This window comes from Salvelinus fontinalis, chromosome 28, assembly GCF_029448725.1.
Source record: "Salvelinus fontinalis isolate EN_2023a chromosome 28, ASM2944872v1, whole genome shotgun sequence".
In the NCBI taxonomy this organism is placed as follows: domain Eukaryota; kingdom Metazoa; phylum Chordata; class Actinopteri; order Salmoniformes; family Salmonidae; genus Salvelinus; species Salvelinus fontinalis.
In genome coordinates this window covers 47,927,783-47,943,213 of record NC_074692.1, presented here as the reverse complement: position 1 = coordinate 47,943,213, position 15,431 = coordinate 47,927,783, and the positions used below count along the sequence as shown (strand labels likewise).

Sequence of the window (15,431 nt, the reverse complement as noted above, 5' to 3'; positions counted from 1 at the left end):
GGGAGTAACATGGTCAGAGTGATCTCTCATTATGTAAACAGCCTAACCAGCTCTGCTAGGGGGAGTAACATGGTCAGAGTGATGTCTCATTATGAAAACAGCCTAACCAGCTCTGCTAGGGGGAGTAACATGGTCAGAGTGATGTCTCATTATGTAAACAGCCTAACCAGCTCTGCTAGGGGGAGTAACATGGTCAGAGTGATGTCTCATTATGTAAACAGCCTAACCAGCTCTGCTAGGGGGAGTAACATGGTCAGAGTGATGTCTCATTATGTAAACAGCCTAACCAGCTCTGCTAGGGGGAGTAACATGGTCAGAGTGATGTCTCATTATGTAAACAGCCTAACCAGCTCTGCTAGGGGGAGTAACATGGTCAGAGTGATGTCTCATTATGTAAACAGCCTAACCAGCTCTGCTAGGGGGAGTAACATGGTCAGAGTGATGTCTCATTATGAAAACAGCCTAACCAGCTCTGCTAGGGGGAGTAACATGGTCAGAGTGATGTCTCATTATGAAAACAGCCTAACCAGCTCTGCTAGGGGGAGTAACATGGTCAGAGTGATGTCTCATTATGAAAACAGCCTAACCAGCTCTGCTAGGGGGAGTAACATGGTCAGAGTGATGTCTCATTATGAAAACAGCCTAACCAGCTCTGCTAGGGGGAGTAACATGGTCAGAGTGAGCTGTTCTCTCACTTGTGTCTGGAAGTAGCTAGCCAACGTTAGCCAGTTAGCTTGGTGCTTGACTGCTGTTGTTTGGACAGAACACTGAGATCAACCCTTAAAGAGATGGGTGGGGCTAAAGCTTTTAAGAGGGTGTGAACGATGCTGAATGGGTGGAGACAAAGAAGAGCCCCCCCCTCCTGCAGGCCCGCCCACCAATGAATATCTGGCCACACTACGGATACACACACACAGCTGTCTACCTCAGTTACAGAATACTGCTGCCCTATAAAAGACATTTGTGGGAGAAGGACGGTTTCCAAATGACTCCTTGTTGAAATGTTTAACTGCGTCCAAGGAGGAGCCCTGTATAAAGGAGGTCTGATACAATCAACAGTGTTCATTTACACCGTCTGTTATGGATCCAAGTCACTGACAATTCCTATCAGCACAGCATAATAAGGCTTTGTGGCCATCTGCCTCACACTGTATCAGGCTGGGGGACGGGGGACGGGGGGGGGGGGGGGCAATGATCATACTCACACCACCACCACCAAAGTACAGGGCCTTGGTACAATGTACAGACCTGTCCCATGTCACCCTATAGTACAGTCCTGTCCCATGTCACCCTATAGTACAGACCTGTCCCATGTCACCCTATAGTACAGACCTGTCCCATGTCACCCTATAGTACAGACCTGTCCCATGTCACCCTATAGTACAGGCCTGTCCCATGTCACCCTATAGTACAGGCCTGTCCCATGTCACCCTATAGTACAGACCTGTCCCATGTCTTCTTGGTATGGCTGGGAAAGCCTACAGGAAATACAATATAATCTACATGCTATGCAAATACACAAACCTGTTTAGGAAATATACCTGTACAACAACTACAGGTCACCTAATGTTAAATGTAGCATTAAAACCACCCACTAAGGTCCAACATGTTAAATGTAGCATTATAACCACCCACTAAGGTCCAACATGTTACATGTAGCATTATAACCACCCACTAAGGTCCAACATGTTACATGTAGCATTATAACCACCCACTAAGGTCCAACATGTTACATGTAGCATTATAACCACCCACTAAGGTCCAACATATTACAAGTAGCATTATAACCACCCACTAAGGTCCAACATATTACAAGTAGCATTATAACCATTCCCGTTTACGGTCCAACATGTTAAATGTAGCATTATAACCACCCAGTTTAAGGTCCAACATGTTGAATGTAGCATTATAACCACCCATCTGCGTGTAGATTTTGGCATTGGTGGGTAAGAGCCCAACTTCATCAGCCACGTTGGCGAGTGGTCAGGGCTCCACAGGGCCAGGATTTCGCTTGCATTTGTAAATAAAAAGTATGATCACATGTATAGTAAAATAACTGCTGCAGGAGCTGTTTTCAAAGTATTTCTGCTGTTTTGTTCCATAGCTGGTAAATTAATCGCACAAAGTCAAAAACGATGTATACTACAGCCTATTACACCTCACGCTGCAACATGTGTTGCCCTTTTCACGGTTTTCCCGCAAATCGGGCTACTTTGAAAACGATGTCATGGGAGAAAATGTATTGGAGGTTACAGGCTGTGGGTTTTTGGGCTACTTCAAAATTTACCAGGTGTAGGTAGGACTATTTAACATGTCATTATGGAGACTCCTGTTTACCAGGTGTAGGTAGGGCTATTTAACATGTCATTATGGAGACTCCTGTTTACCAGGTGTAGGTAGGACTATTTAACATGTTGTTATGGAGACTGTAGGTAGGACTATTTAACATGTCATTATGGAGACACCTGTTTACCAGGTGTAGGTAGGACTATTTAACATGTCATTATGGAGACACCTCTTTACCAGGTGTAGGTAGGGCTATTTAACATGTCATTATGGAGACTCCTGTTTACCAGTTGTAGGTAGGGCTATTTAACATGTCATTATGGAGACACCTGTTTACCAGGTGTAGGTAGGACTATTTAACATGTCATTATGGAGACTGTAGGTAGGGCTATTTAACATGTCATTATGGAGACTCCTGTTTACCAGGTGTAGGTAGGGCTATTTAACATGTCATTATGGAGACTGTAGGTAGGACTATTTAACATGTCATTATGGAGACTCCTGTTTACCAGTTGTAGGTAGGACTATTTAACATGTCATTATGGAGACACCTGTTTACCAGTTGTAGGTAGGACTATTTAACATGTCATTATGGAGACTCCTGTTTACCAGTTGTAGGTAGGACTATTTAACATGTCATTATGGAGACTCCTGTTTACCAGGTGTAGGTAGGGCTATTTAACATGTCATTATGGAGACTGTAGGTAGGGCTATTTAACATGTCATTATGGAGACACCTGTTTACCAGGTGTAGGTAAGGCTATTTAACATGTCATTATGGAGACTCCTGTTTACCAGGTGTAGGTAGGGCTATTTAACATGTCATTATGGAGACACCTGTTTACCAGGTGTAGGTAGGGCTATTTAACATGTCATTATGGACACTCCTGTTTACCAGGTGTAGGTAGGGCTATTTAACATGTCATTATGGAGACTCCTGTTTACCAGGTGTAGGTAGGGCTATTTAACATGTCATTATGGAGACTCCTGTTTACCAGGTGTAGGTAGGGCTATTTAACATGTCATTATGGAGACTCCTGTTTACCAGGTGTAGGTAGGGCTATTTAACATGTCATTATGGAGACTCCTGTTTACCAGTTGTAGGTAGGGCTATTTAACATGTCATTATGGAGACACCTGTTTACCAGGTGTAGGTAGGGCTATTTAACATGTCAGTATGGAGACTGTAGGTAGGGCTATTTAACATGTCATTATGGAGACACCTGTTTACCAGGTGTAGGTAGGGCTATTTAACATGTCATTATGGAGACTCCTGTTTACCAGTTGTAGGTAGGGCTATTTAACATGTCATTATGGAGACTCCTGTTTACCAGGTGTAGGTAGGGCTATTTAACATGTCATTATGGAGACTCCTGTTTACCAGTTGTAGGCACATGTTACCATTAAGCATTTTTTTTAATGTATTTCACCTTTATTTAACCAGGTAGGCCAGTTGAGAACAAGTTCTCATTTACAACTGCGACCTGGCCAAGATAAAGCAAAGCAGTTCGACACAAACAACAACACAGAGTTACACGTGGAATAAACAAACATACAGTCAATAACACAGTAGAAAAATATACAATGTGAGCAAATGAGGTGAGATAAGGGCGGTAAAGGCAAAAAAAAAAGGCCATGGTGGCGAAGTAAATACAATATATCAAATAAAATACTTGAATGGTTGAATTGCAGTGGAAGAATGTGCAAAGTAGAGATAGAAATAATGGGGTGCAAAGGAGCAAAATAAATAAATACAGTAGGGGGAGAGGTAGGTGTTTGGGCTAAATTATAGATGGGCTATGTACAGGTGCAGTGAACTGTGAGCTGCTCTGACAGCTGGTGCTTAAAGCTAGTGAGGGAGATATGAGTCTTTCCAGTTTCAGAGATTTTTCGTAGTTCGTTCCAGTCATTGGCAGCAGAGAAACGCATTAACGAATTAGAACTGATATAACGGTGACAAATAACAAGATAATCTCGCAAATAGGCCATTTATAATGGTTTGTAGTCTCAACATCTGGCACATAACAATGGCACAATTTCCCAGAAAATAGCCCCAAGTTGGTCCAAGTGTTTCATGCTCAGAGATTGAGATCCTCTGTCCAACTTTCAGCACTTAAACTCTCCTGTCAGATTGATCTATAGTTGTGCACGTGAACAAACAGGATTTATCTACAATTATAAACTGGTTGGTTTGAACCCTGAATGCAGATTGGCTGACAGCCATGGTATATCAGGCATGTACCACAGGAATGACAAAAACATACTTTTTACTGATATAGTTACGTTGGTAACCAGTTTATAATAGCAATAAGGCATCTCAGGGGTTTGTGGTATATGGCCAATCTACCACAGCTAAGGGCGATGTCCAAAGAACAGCCCTTAGTCGTGGTATATTGGCTATATACCACACCTGCTCTGGCCTTATTGCGTACTCAGAGCAGTCAAAACAAGTTAAATCGACATCCATTGATGGAAAATGATCTGGGGAGTTTAATAAGGGCGACTTATCTTTTCTCTTGTGACATTCTTAAACTCTCAATAATTCGTATTTTGATGGAAAACCGAATTTAGCTTCTTAGACTACGTCGTTAAAAATACATTTTAGCTGGACCTGGCAACCCTGGCAGCAACACTGATACATTTTAGCTAGACCTGGCAACCCTGGCTACAACACTGATACATTTTAGCTGGACCTGGCAACCCTGGCAGCAACACTGTCTGATACATTTTAGCTGGACCTGGCAACCCTGGCAGCAACACTGATACATTTTAGCTAGACCTGGCAACCCTGGCTACAACACTGATACATTTTAGCTGGACCTGGCAACCCTGGCAGCAACACTGTCTGATACATTTTAGCTAGACCTGGCAACCCTGGCAGCAACACTGATACATTTTAGCTAGACCTGGCAACCCTGGCTACAACACTGATACATTTTAGCTGGACCTGGCAACCCTGGCAGCAACACTGTCTGATACATTTTAGCTGGACCTGGCAACCCTGGCAGCAACACTGTCTGATACATTTTAGCTGGACCTGGCAACCCTGGCAGCAACACTGTCTGATACATTTTAGGTGGACCTGGCAACCCTGGCAGCAACACTGTCTGATACATTTTAGCTGGACCTGGCAACCCTGGCAGCAACACTGTCTGATACATTTTAGCTAGACCTGGCAACCCTGGCAGCAACACTGATACATTTTAGCTGGACCTGGCAACCCTGGCAGCAACACTGTCTGATACATTTTAGCTGGACCTGGCAACCCTGGCAGCAACACTGATACATTTTAGCTAGACCTGGCAACCCTGGCTACAACACTGATACATTTTAGCTGGACCTGGCAACCCTGGCAGCAACACTGATACATTTTAGCTAGACCTGGCAACCCTGGCTACAACACTGATACATTTTAGCTAGACCTGGCAACCCTGGCAGCAACACTGTCTGATACATTTTAGCTAGACCTGGCAACCCTGGCAGAAACACTGATACATTTTAGCTGGACCTGGCAACCCTGGCAGCAACACTGTCTGATACATTTTAGCTGGACCTGGCAGCAACACTGTCTGGCTGGGGGCTGTGCTCACATGAAGAGCTGAGTGAAAGATTCATTTTTAGAAGTGCTGCGCACAGTCATAAAAGTTGGTCTAATTTTTCTTGAAATGAAAGTCTATTGAAGTGAGACTTTGTCCTTGTGTTTCTTGAATATTTACATTGTTTTGTTCACAAGCTAGGTTGTTTTTCTTCTAATGTTTGACTTTCAACTGCGAGGGAAGAAAAGACAAGCTTCTGCTAGTCAGACTCAATCTCACAGGCACTAACATGACTCCAGTGATGTTACCACGGTAACCTCCTGCCCTTAAAGGGGCAGGTGAAAATGTTTCTCTGATATTTTGGTAACAAGTCACAAAATTAAACAATATACCACATTACTTCTTACTAGTAATACATGTATTGTTTAAGAAACATTACAATGCATGCTCAGTGTTTTTGTGTTTTGTTGGTGTCATTTTAGTGGGGTAAAAATATTTTGTCTGGTAAAAAAATCTGAGTGGCTGGTATACGAAAAAGTTAATTTTATGCCCTGATAACCACCCAGTTTAAGGTCCAACATGTTACATGTAGCATTATAACCACCCACTAAGGTCCAACATGTTACATGTAGCATTATAACCACCCACTAAGGTCCAACATGTTACATGTAGCATTATAACCACCCACTAAGGTCCAACATGTTACATGTAGCATTATAACCACCCACTAAGGTCCAACATGTTACATGTAGCATTATAACCACCCACTAAGGTCCAACATGTTACATGTAGCATTATAACCACCCACTAAGGTCCAACATGTTACATGTAGCATTATAACCACCCACTAAGGTCCAACATGTTACATGTAGCATTATAACCACCCACTAAGGTCCAACATGTTACATGTAGCATTATAACCACCCACTAAGGTACAACATGTTACATGTAGCATTATAACCACCCACTAAGGTACAACATGTTACATGTAGCATTATAACCACCCACTAAGGTCCAACATGTTACATGTAGCATTATAACCACCCACTAAGGTACAACATGTTACATGTAGCATTATAACCACCCACTAAGGTACAACATGTTACATGTAGCATTATAACCACCCACTAAGGTCCAACATGTTACATGTAGCATTATAACCACCCACTAAGGTCCAACATGTTACATGTAGCATTATAACCACCCACTAAGGTCCAACATGTTACATGTAGCATTATAACCACCCACTAAGGTCCAACATGTTACATGTAGCATTATAACCACCCACTAAGGTCCAACATGTTACATGTAGCATTATAACCACCCACTAAGGTCCAACATGTTACATGTAGCATTATAACCACCCACTAAGGTCCAACATGTTAAATGTAGCATTATAACCACCCCGTTTACGTTCCAACATGTTAAATGTAGCATTATAACCACCCCGTTTACGTTCCAACATGTTAAATGTAGCATTATAACCACCCCGTTTACGTTCCAACATGTTAAATGTAGCATTATAACCACCCACTAAGGTCCAACATGTTAAATGTAGCATTATAACCACCCCGTTTACGTTCCAACATGTTAAATGTAGCATTATAACCACCCACTAAGGTCCAACATGTTAAATGTAGCATTATAACCACCCCGTTTACGTTCCAACATGTTAAATGTAGCATTATAACCACCCACTAAGGTCCAACATGTTAAATGTAGCATTATAACCACCCACTAAGGTCCAACATGTTACATGTAGCATTATAACCACCCACTAAGGTCCAACATGTTACATGTAGCATTATAACCACCCACTAAGGTCCAACATGTTACATGTAGCATTATAACCACCCCGTTTACGTTCCAACATGTTAAATGTAGCATTATAACCACCCACTAAGGTCCAACATGTTACATGTAGCATTATAACCACCCACTAAGGTCCAACATGTTACATGTAGCATTATAATCCCCCAGTTTAAGGTCCAACATGTTACATGTAGCATTATAACCACCCCGTTTACGTTCCAACATGTTAAATGTAGCATTATAACCACCCACTAAGGTCCAACATGTTAAATGTAGCATTATAACCACCCCGTTTACGTTCCAACATGTTAAATGTAGCATTATAACCACCCACTAAGGTCCAACATGTTACATGTAGCATTATAACCACCCACTAAGGTCCAACATGTTACATGTAGCATTATAACCACCCACTAAGGTCCAACATGTTACATGTAGCATTATAACCACCCACTAAGGTCCAACATGTTACATGTAGCATTATAACCACCCACTAAGGTCCAACATGTTGAGTATGATTGATAGCTGTTCCAATGAGACTATATGAACACTTTCCACTGTTCTTATTACCGAGTCATTATTTCTGTGAGTACACTAACAAATATTGGTATTACACGGTACTTACAGCTGTAGCCCTAATCCTAAACTCTAAGCAACAGTACGAGGCCTAGTTATTACACTGTGCTAATAGGAATAATGACACATGAATAACTACTGTAAAGCGTGAGCCATGGGTGGATGACGGAAAGCAATAAATAGGTTAAAACACAAATGAACTCCTATTCCGTATTTAGTGAACTACTTTGGCCCAGACCCCTACTGGAAAGTAGACTAGTGAAGGGAACCTTGTGTAGCTCCCTCAGGATTTGCTAGCAACAACAATGAGTCAGTCGATTCCTGTAAAAACGTCAACTCTGAAAACGCTTAGCGTCGCTACCTGTACAACTCTGTTCTGTACAACTGCGGACCTTCGGTGGTTGTATTCGATTCAAAAATATATTACAATTATTCATTTCAGCACCCCGCAGAAGGACCGAAATGGTACAGGACAAAGATAGGTACAGATGAGCGTTTACAGAATGGACACTTTTACCAGAATCGACTCTTGAATACTCATTGTTGTTGCTCGACCAGGTATGAAAAGTCAACTCCGCGTCGAAGAGAGCAGAGTTCCTCAGCTAGTGAATAATATCACATACTGTCTAACAGCCTACATCTGAGTCGACGGCGAGTCATAGTCCACGTACAAACAATCAAACTAGCACCCTCTTCACTTAGTCACACATTGTTTCACTTGCATTAGATGCTAAATGTGTTCATTTTCAACAAATGTTCAATAAAATGCCAGATGTATGGTTGGTGTAGTCTATGCTACGAAAGGGCCACCTTGGAATGAAAGTCCACTTCACAACAGAAAGTGTGTTAGGTTAATAAAATACTAAAATAAACAGATGAAAGATATCTAAAGTAACTATAACAGTCGAGTGTAAATAACAGCGATATGTAGAACAGTCAAATCACAACTAATTAACTACTAATCGTGTGAGCGTTTTCCTTTCTAACACAATCACTTATTACGACTTGAACACGTTTTGCTGCAAGAACCCAAGAACACACCCACCGGACAAACACTGGTTGAATCAACGTTGTTTCCACGTCATTTCAATGAAATTACAAATTGGAATAGACATTCAATTGACGTCCGTGCCCAGTAGGCAACAACAATAGGCCAATGATGTCTGATTGATTTAAATAACATTAATAAAGTCAACTCACCGCTTCCCAACTGCAAGACAAAAAGCCACAAGTGTTTCGCAAGCAGACGCGCTCGCTTCTTTTAACGAGGCTACTTGTTTCAGGTCTTTTCCAAATCTACTGTGTTACCACGCACTTCTTATCACCACGTTTTATGTGAACAACTTGAAAAGAAGAAGAACTTTTAGTTGAATTAAAACCAAACTTCGTCAGTGAGCACACTTTCCGTGCAGTCTTCTCCGGTCTTATCTCCCGTCGCAATGTAGTTGTCCTGATGCAGCATACTGCACATGCGCAGCAGCAGCCTGGCGCAACTTCTCCTCACGGGGCGCCACAATGGATCTGGATGGAGCCAGAGAGGAAGAGGAAAAGCTAGAGCTTTCACTCTCGCCAAAATATGTCCAAAATATACCCAATCCGTTTCTACGGGTTTATTTTGGGCCTGGGTTTTTTCGCCTGCATTCCAGCCTGTTGAACAACGACTCATGATGAGAGACATGATGAGCATCTTGTCATTATATACATTTATCTGGTGGGGGGGTTTTGGAGGTGTAGAGAGGTGGAGGCAATGCTCTTTACAGAGGGTGCCTGTTCTGAGTCAATCTGCGGGGGTACAGGTTAGTCGAGGTAATTTGTACATGTAGGTAGGGGTACAGTGACATAAATATGAAACAAAATCAAATGTTATTTGTCACATGCACCGAATACAACAGATGTAGTAGACCTCACAGTGAAATGCTGAATACAACAGGTGTAGTAGACCTTACAGTGAAATGCTGAATACAACAGGTGTAGTAGACCTTACAGTGAAATGCTGAATACAACAGGTGTAGTAGACCTCACAGTGAAATGCTGAATACAACAGGTGTAGTAGACCTTACAGTGAAATGCTGAATACAACAGGTGTAGTAGAACTCACAGTGAAATGCTGAATACAACAGGTGTAGTAGACCTCACAGTGAAATGCTGAATACAACAGGTGTAGTAGACCTTACCGTGAAATGCTGAATACAACAGGTGTAGTAGACCTTACAGTGAAATGCTGAATACAACAGGTGTAGTAGACCTCACAGTGAAATGCTGAATACAACAGGTGTAGTAGACCTCAGTGAAATGCTGAATACAACAGGTGTAGTAGACCTTACAGTGAAATGCTGAATACAACAGGTGTAGTAGACCTCACAGTGAAATGCTGAATACAACAGGTGTAGTAGACCTCAGTGAAATGCTGAATACATCAGGTGTAGTAGACCTCACAGTGAAATGCTGAATACAACAGGTGTAGAAGACCTTACAGTGAAATGCTGAATACAACAGGTGTAGTAGACCTTACAGTGAAATGCTGAATACAACAGGTGTAGTAGACCTTACAGTGAAATGATGAATACAACAGGTGTAGTAGACCTTACAGTGAAATGCTGAATACAACAGGTGTAGAAGACCTCACAGTGAAATGCTGAATACAACAGGTGTAGTAGACCTTACAGTGAAATGCTGAATACAACAGGTGTAGTAGACCTTACAGTGAAATGCTGAATACAACAGGTGTAGTAGACCTTACAGTGAAATGCTGAATACAACAGGTGTAGTAGACCTTACAGTGAAATGCTGAATACAACAGGTGTAGTAGACCTTACAGTGAAATGCTGAATACAACAGGTGTAGTAGACCTCACAGTGAAATGCTGAATACAACAGGTGTAGTAGACCTTACAGTGAAATGCTGAATACAACAGGTGTAGTAGACCTCACAGTGAAATGCTGAATACAACAGGTGTAGTAGACCTCACAGTGAAATGCTGAATACAACAGGTGTAATAGACCTCACAGTGAAATGCTGAATACAACAGGTGTAGTAGACCTCACAGTGAAATGCTGAATACAACAGGTGTAGTAGACCTCACAGTGAAATGCTGAATACAACAGGTGTAGTAGACCTAACAGTGAAATGCTGAATACAACAGGTGTAGTAGACCTTACAGTGTAATGCTGAATACAACAGGTGTAGTAGACCTCACAGTGAAATGCTGAATACAACAGGTGTAGTAGACCTCACAGTGAAATGCTGAATACAACAGGTGTAGTAGACCTTACAGTGAAATGCTGAATACAACAGGTGTAGTAGACCTCACAGTGAAATGCTGAATACAACAGGTGTAGTAGACCTCACAGTGAAATGCTGAATACAACAGGTGTAGTAGACCTTACAGTGAAATGCTGAATACAACAGGTGTAGTAGACCTCACAGTGAAATGCTGAATACAACAGGTGTAGTAGACCTCATAGTGAAATGCTGAATACAACAGGTGTAGTAGACCTTACAGTGAAATGCTGAATACAACAGGTGTAGTAGACCTTACAGTAAAATGCTGAATACAACAGGTGTAGTAGACCTCACAGTGAAATGCTGAATACAACAGGTGTAGTAGACCTTACAGTGAAATGCTGAATACAACAGGTGTAGTAGACCTCACAGTGAAATGCTGAATACAACAGGTGTAGTAGACCTTACAGTGAAATGCTGAATACAACAGGTGTAGTAGACCTCACAGTGAAATGCTGAATACAACAGGTGTAGTAGACCTCACAGTGAAATGCTGAATACAACAGGTGTAATAGACCTCACAGTGAAATGCTGAATACAACAGGTGTAGTAGACCTCACAGTGAAATGCTGAATACAACAGGTGTAGTAGACCTCACAGTGAAATGCTGAATACAACAGGTGTAGTAGACCTAACAGTGAAATGCTGAATACAACAGGTGTAGTAGACCTTACAGTGTAATGCTGAATACAACAGGTGTAGTAGACCTCACAGTGAAATGCTGAATACAACAGGTGTAGTAGACCTCACAGTGAAATGCTGAATACAACAGGTGTAGTAGACCTTACAGTGAAATGCTGAATACAACAGGTGTAGTAGACCTCACAGTGAAATGCTGAATACAACAGGTGTAGTAGACCTCACAGTGAAATGCTGAATACAACAGGTGTAGTAGACCTTACAGTGAAATGCTGAATACAACAGGTGTAGTAGACCTCACAGTGAAATGCTGAATACAACAGGTGTAGTAGACCTCATAGTGAAATGCTGAATACAACAGGTGTAGTAGACCTTACAGTGAAATGCTGAATACAACAGGTGTAGTAGACCTTACAGTAAAATGCTGAATACAACAGGTGTAGTAGACCTCACAGTGAAATGCTGAATACAACAGGTGTAGTAGACCTTACAGTGAAATGCTGAATACAACAGGTGTAGTAGACCTTACAGTGAAATGCTGAATACAACAGGTGTAGTAGACCTCACAGTGAAATGCTGAATACAACAGGTGTAGTAGACCTCACAGTGAAATGCTGAATACAACAGGTGTAGTAGACCTTACAGTGAAATGCTGAATACAACAGGTGTAGTAGACCTTACAGTGAAATGCTGAATACAACAGGTGTAGTAGACCTTACAGTGAAATGCTTACTTACAAGCCCTTCACCAACAATGCAGTTTTAAGAAAATATAGTTAAGAAAATATTCACTAAATGAACTATTTTTCTCTTTAGTTTATTTAGTTTAATAACAATAATGAGGCTATATACAAGAGGTACAGGTACCGAGTCAATGTGCAGGGGTACAGGTTAGTCGAGGTCATTTATACATGTAGGTAGGGGTAAAGTGACTATGCGTAGATAATAAACAGCGAGTCGCAGCAGTTTAAAAACAAAGGGGGGGGGGGGCATCGTCAATAAAAATAGTCCGGGTGGCCATGACTTTGCGCTCCGGCACCGCTTGCCTATCAGGTATCAAGGTAAGACCCAAGTGCAGACTGTGTGAAGTAACCATGTTTATTGTAACAGCAGGGGCAGACGACAGGTCAAGGCAGGCAGGGGTTGATAATCCAGAGTAGGAGCAAAGGGACAGGACGGCAGGCAGGCTCAGGGACAGGCGGGTGAGTACAGGCTCAGGGACAGGCGGGTGGGTACAGGCTCAGGGACAGGCGGGTGGGTACAGGCTCAGGGACAGGCGGGTGGGTACAGGCTCAGGGACAGGCGGGTGGGTACAGGCTCAGGGACAGGCGGGTGGGTACAGGCTCAGGGACAGGCGGGTGGGTACAGGCTCAGGGACAGGCGGGTGGGTACAGGCTCAGGGACAGGCAGAATGGTCAGGCGGGTGGGTACAGGCTCAGGGACAGGCAGAATGGTCAGGCGGGTGGGTACAGGCTCAGGGACAGGCAGAATGATCAGGCTGGTGGGTACAGGCTCAGGGACAGGCGGGTGGGTACAGGCTCAGGGTCAGGCAGAGTGGTCAGGCTGGTGGGTACAGGCTCAGGGACAGGCAGAATGGTCAGGCTGGTGGGTACAGGCTCAGGGACAGGCAGAATGGTCAGGCTGGTGGGTACAGGCTCAGGGACAGGCAGAATGGTCAGGCTGGTGGGTACAGGCTCAGGGACAGGCAGAATGGTCAGGCGGGTGGGTACAGGCTCAGGGACAGGCAGAATGGTCAGGCGGGTGGGTACAGGCTCAGGGACAGGCAGAATGGTCAGGCGGGTGGGTACAGGCTCAGGGACAGGCAGAATGGTCAGGCGGGTGGGTACAGGCTCAGGGACAGGCAGAATGGTCAGGCGGGTGGGTACAGGCTCAGGGACAGGCAGAATGGTCAGGCGGGTGGGTACAGGCTCAGGGTCAGGCAGAATGGTCAGGCTGGTGGGTACAGGCTCAGGGTCAGGCAGAATGGTCAGGCTGGTGGGTACAGGCTCAGGGACAGGCAGAATGGTCAGGCGGGTGGGTACAGGCTCAGGGACAGGCAGAATGGTCAGGCGGGTGGGTACAGGCTCAGGGTCAGGCAGAATGGTCAGGCTGGTGGGTACAGGCTCAGGGTCAGGCAGAATGGTCAGGCTGGTGGGTACAGGCTCAGGGACAATCAGAATGGTCAGGCGGGTGGGTACAGGCTCAGGGACAGGCAGAATGGTCAGGCTGGTGGGTACAGGCTCAGGGACAGGCAGAATGGTCAGGCTGGTGGGTACAGGCTCAGGGACAGGCAGAATGGTCAGGCGGGTGGGTACAGGCTCAGGGACAGGCAGAATGGTCAGGCGGGTGGGTACAGGCTCAGGGACAGGGAGAATGTTCAGGCGGGTGGGTACAGCCTCAGGGACAGGCAGAATGGTCAGGCTGGTGGGTACAGGCTCAGGGACAGGCAGAATGGTCAGGCGGGTGGGTACAGGCTCAGGGACAGGCGGGTGGGTACAGGCTCAGGGACAGACGGGTGGGTACAGGCTCAGGGACAGGCAGAATGGTCAGGCTGGTGGGTACAGGCTCAGGGACAGGCGGGTGGGTACAGGCTCAGGGACAGGCAGAATGGTCAGGCGGGTGGGTACAGGCTCAGGGACAGGCAGAATGGTCAGGCGGGTGGGTGCAGGCTCAGGGACAGGCAGAATGGTCAGGCTGGTGGGTACAGGCTCAGGGACAGGCAGAATGGTCAAGCGGGTGGGTACAGGCTCAGGGACAGGCAGAATGGTCAGGCGGGTGGGTACAGGCTCAGGGACAGGCGGGTGGGTACAGGCTCAGGGACAGGCAGAATGGTCAGGCGGGTGGGTACAGGCTCAGGGACAGGCGGGTGGGTACAGGCTCAGGGACAGGCAGAATGGTCAGGCTGGTGGGTACAGGCTCAGGGACAGGCGGGTGGGTACAGGCTCAGGGACAGGCAGAATGGTCAGGCTGGTGGGTACAGGCTCAGGGACAGGCAGAATGGTCAGGCGGGTGGGTACAGGCTCAGGGACAGGCAGAATGGTCAGGCGGGTGGGTACAGGCTCAGGACAGGCAGGAGTCAAAAACCCAGAGAACGAGAAAAGAGAGGCTGGGAAAAGACAGGAGCTGACAGGACAAACGCTGGTAAGCTTGACAAACAAGATGAACTGGCACAGATAGACAGAAAACACAGGTATAAATACCCAGAGGATAAGTGGAGAAGATGGGCGACACCTGGAGAGGGTGGAGACAAGCACAACGACAGGTGAAACAGATCAGGGTGTGACATTGCCGTGCGGTAGCA

At 44.7% G+C, this 15,431-nt stretch overlaps 1 protein-coding gene across 3 annotated transcripts in view; it reads right to left on the bottom strand.

The window, feature by feature from the left end:
• The window catches only part of kank1a (KN motif and ankyrin repeat domains 1a), a 383,083-nt gene extending 373,426 nt beyond the window's left edge, over positions 1-9,657 (bottom strand). For all 3 annotated transcript variants that reach the window (XM_055887878.1, XM_055887877.1, XM_055887880.1), the window contains exon 1: positions 9,411-9,657. The gene's annotated coding sequence lies outside the window, so the exon portion shown is untranslated. The remainder of the gene's footprint in view (positions 1-9,410) is intronic.
• Positions 9,658-15,431: the final 5,774 nt, after the last annotated feature.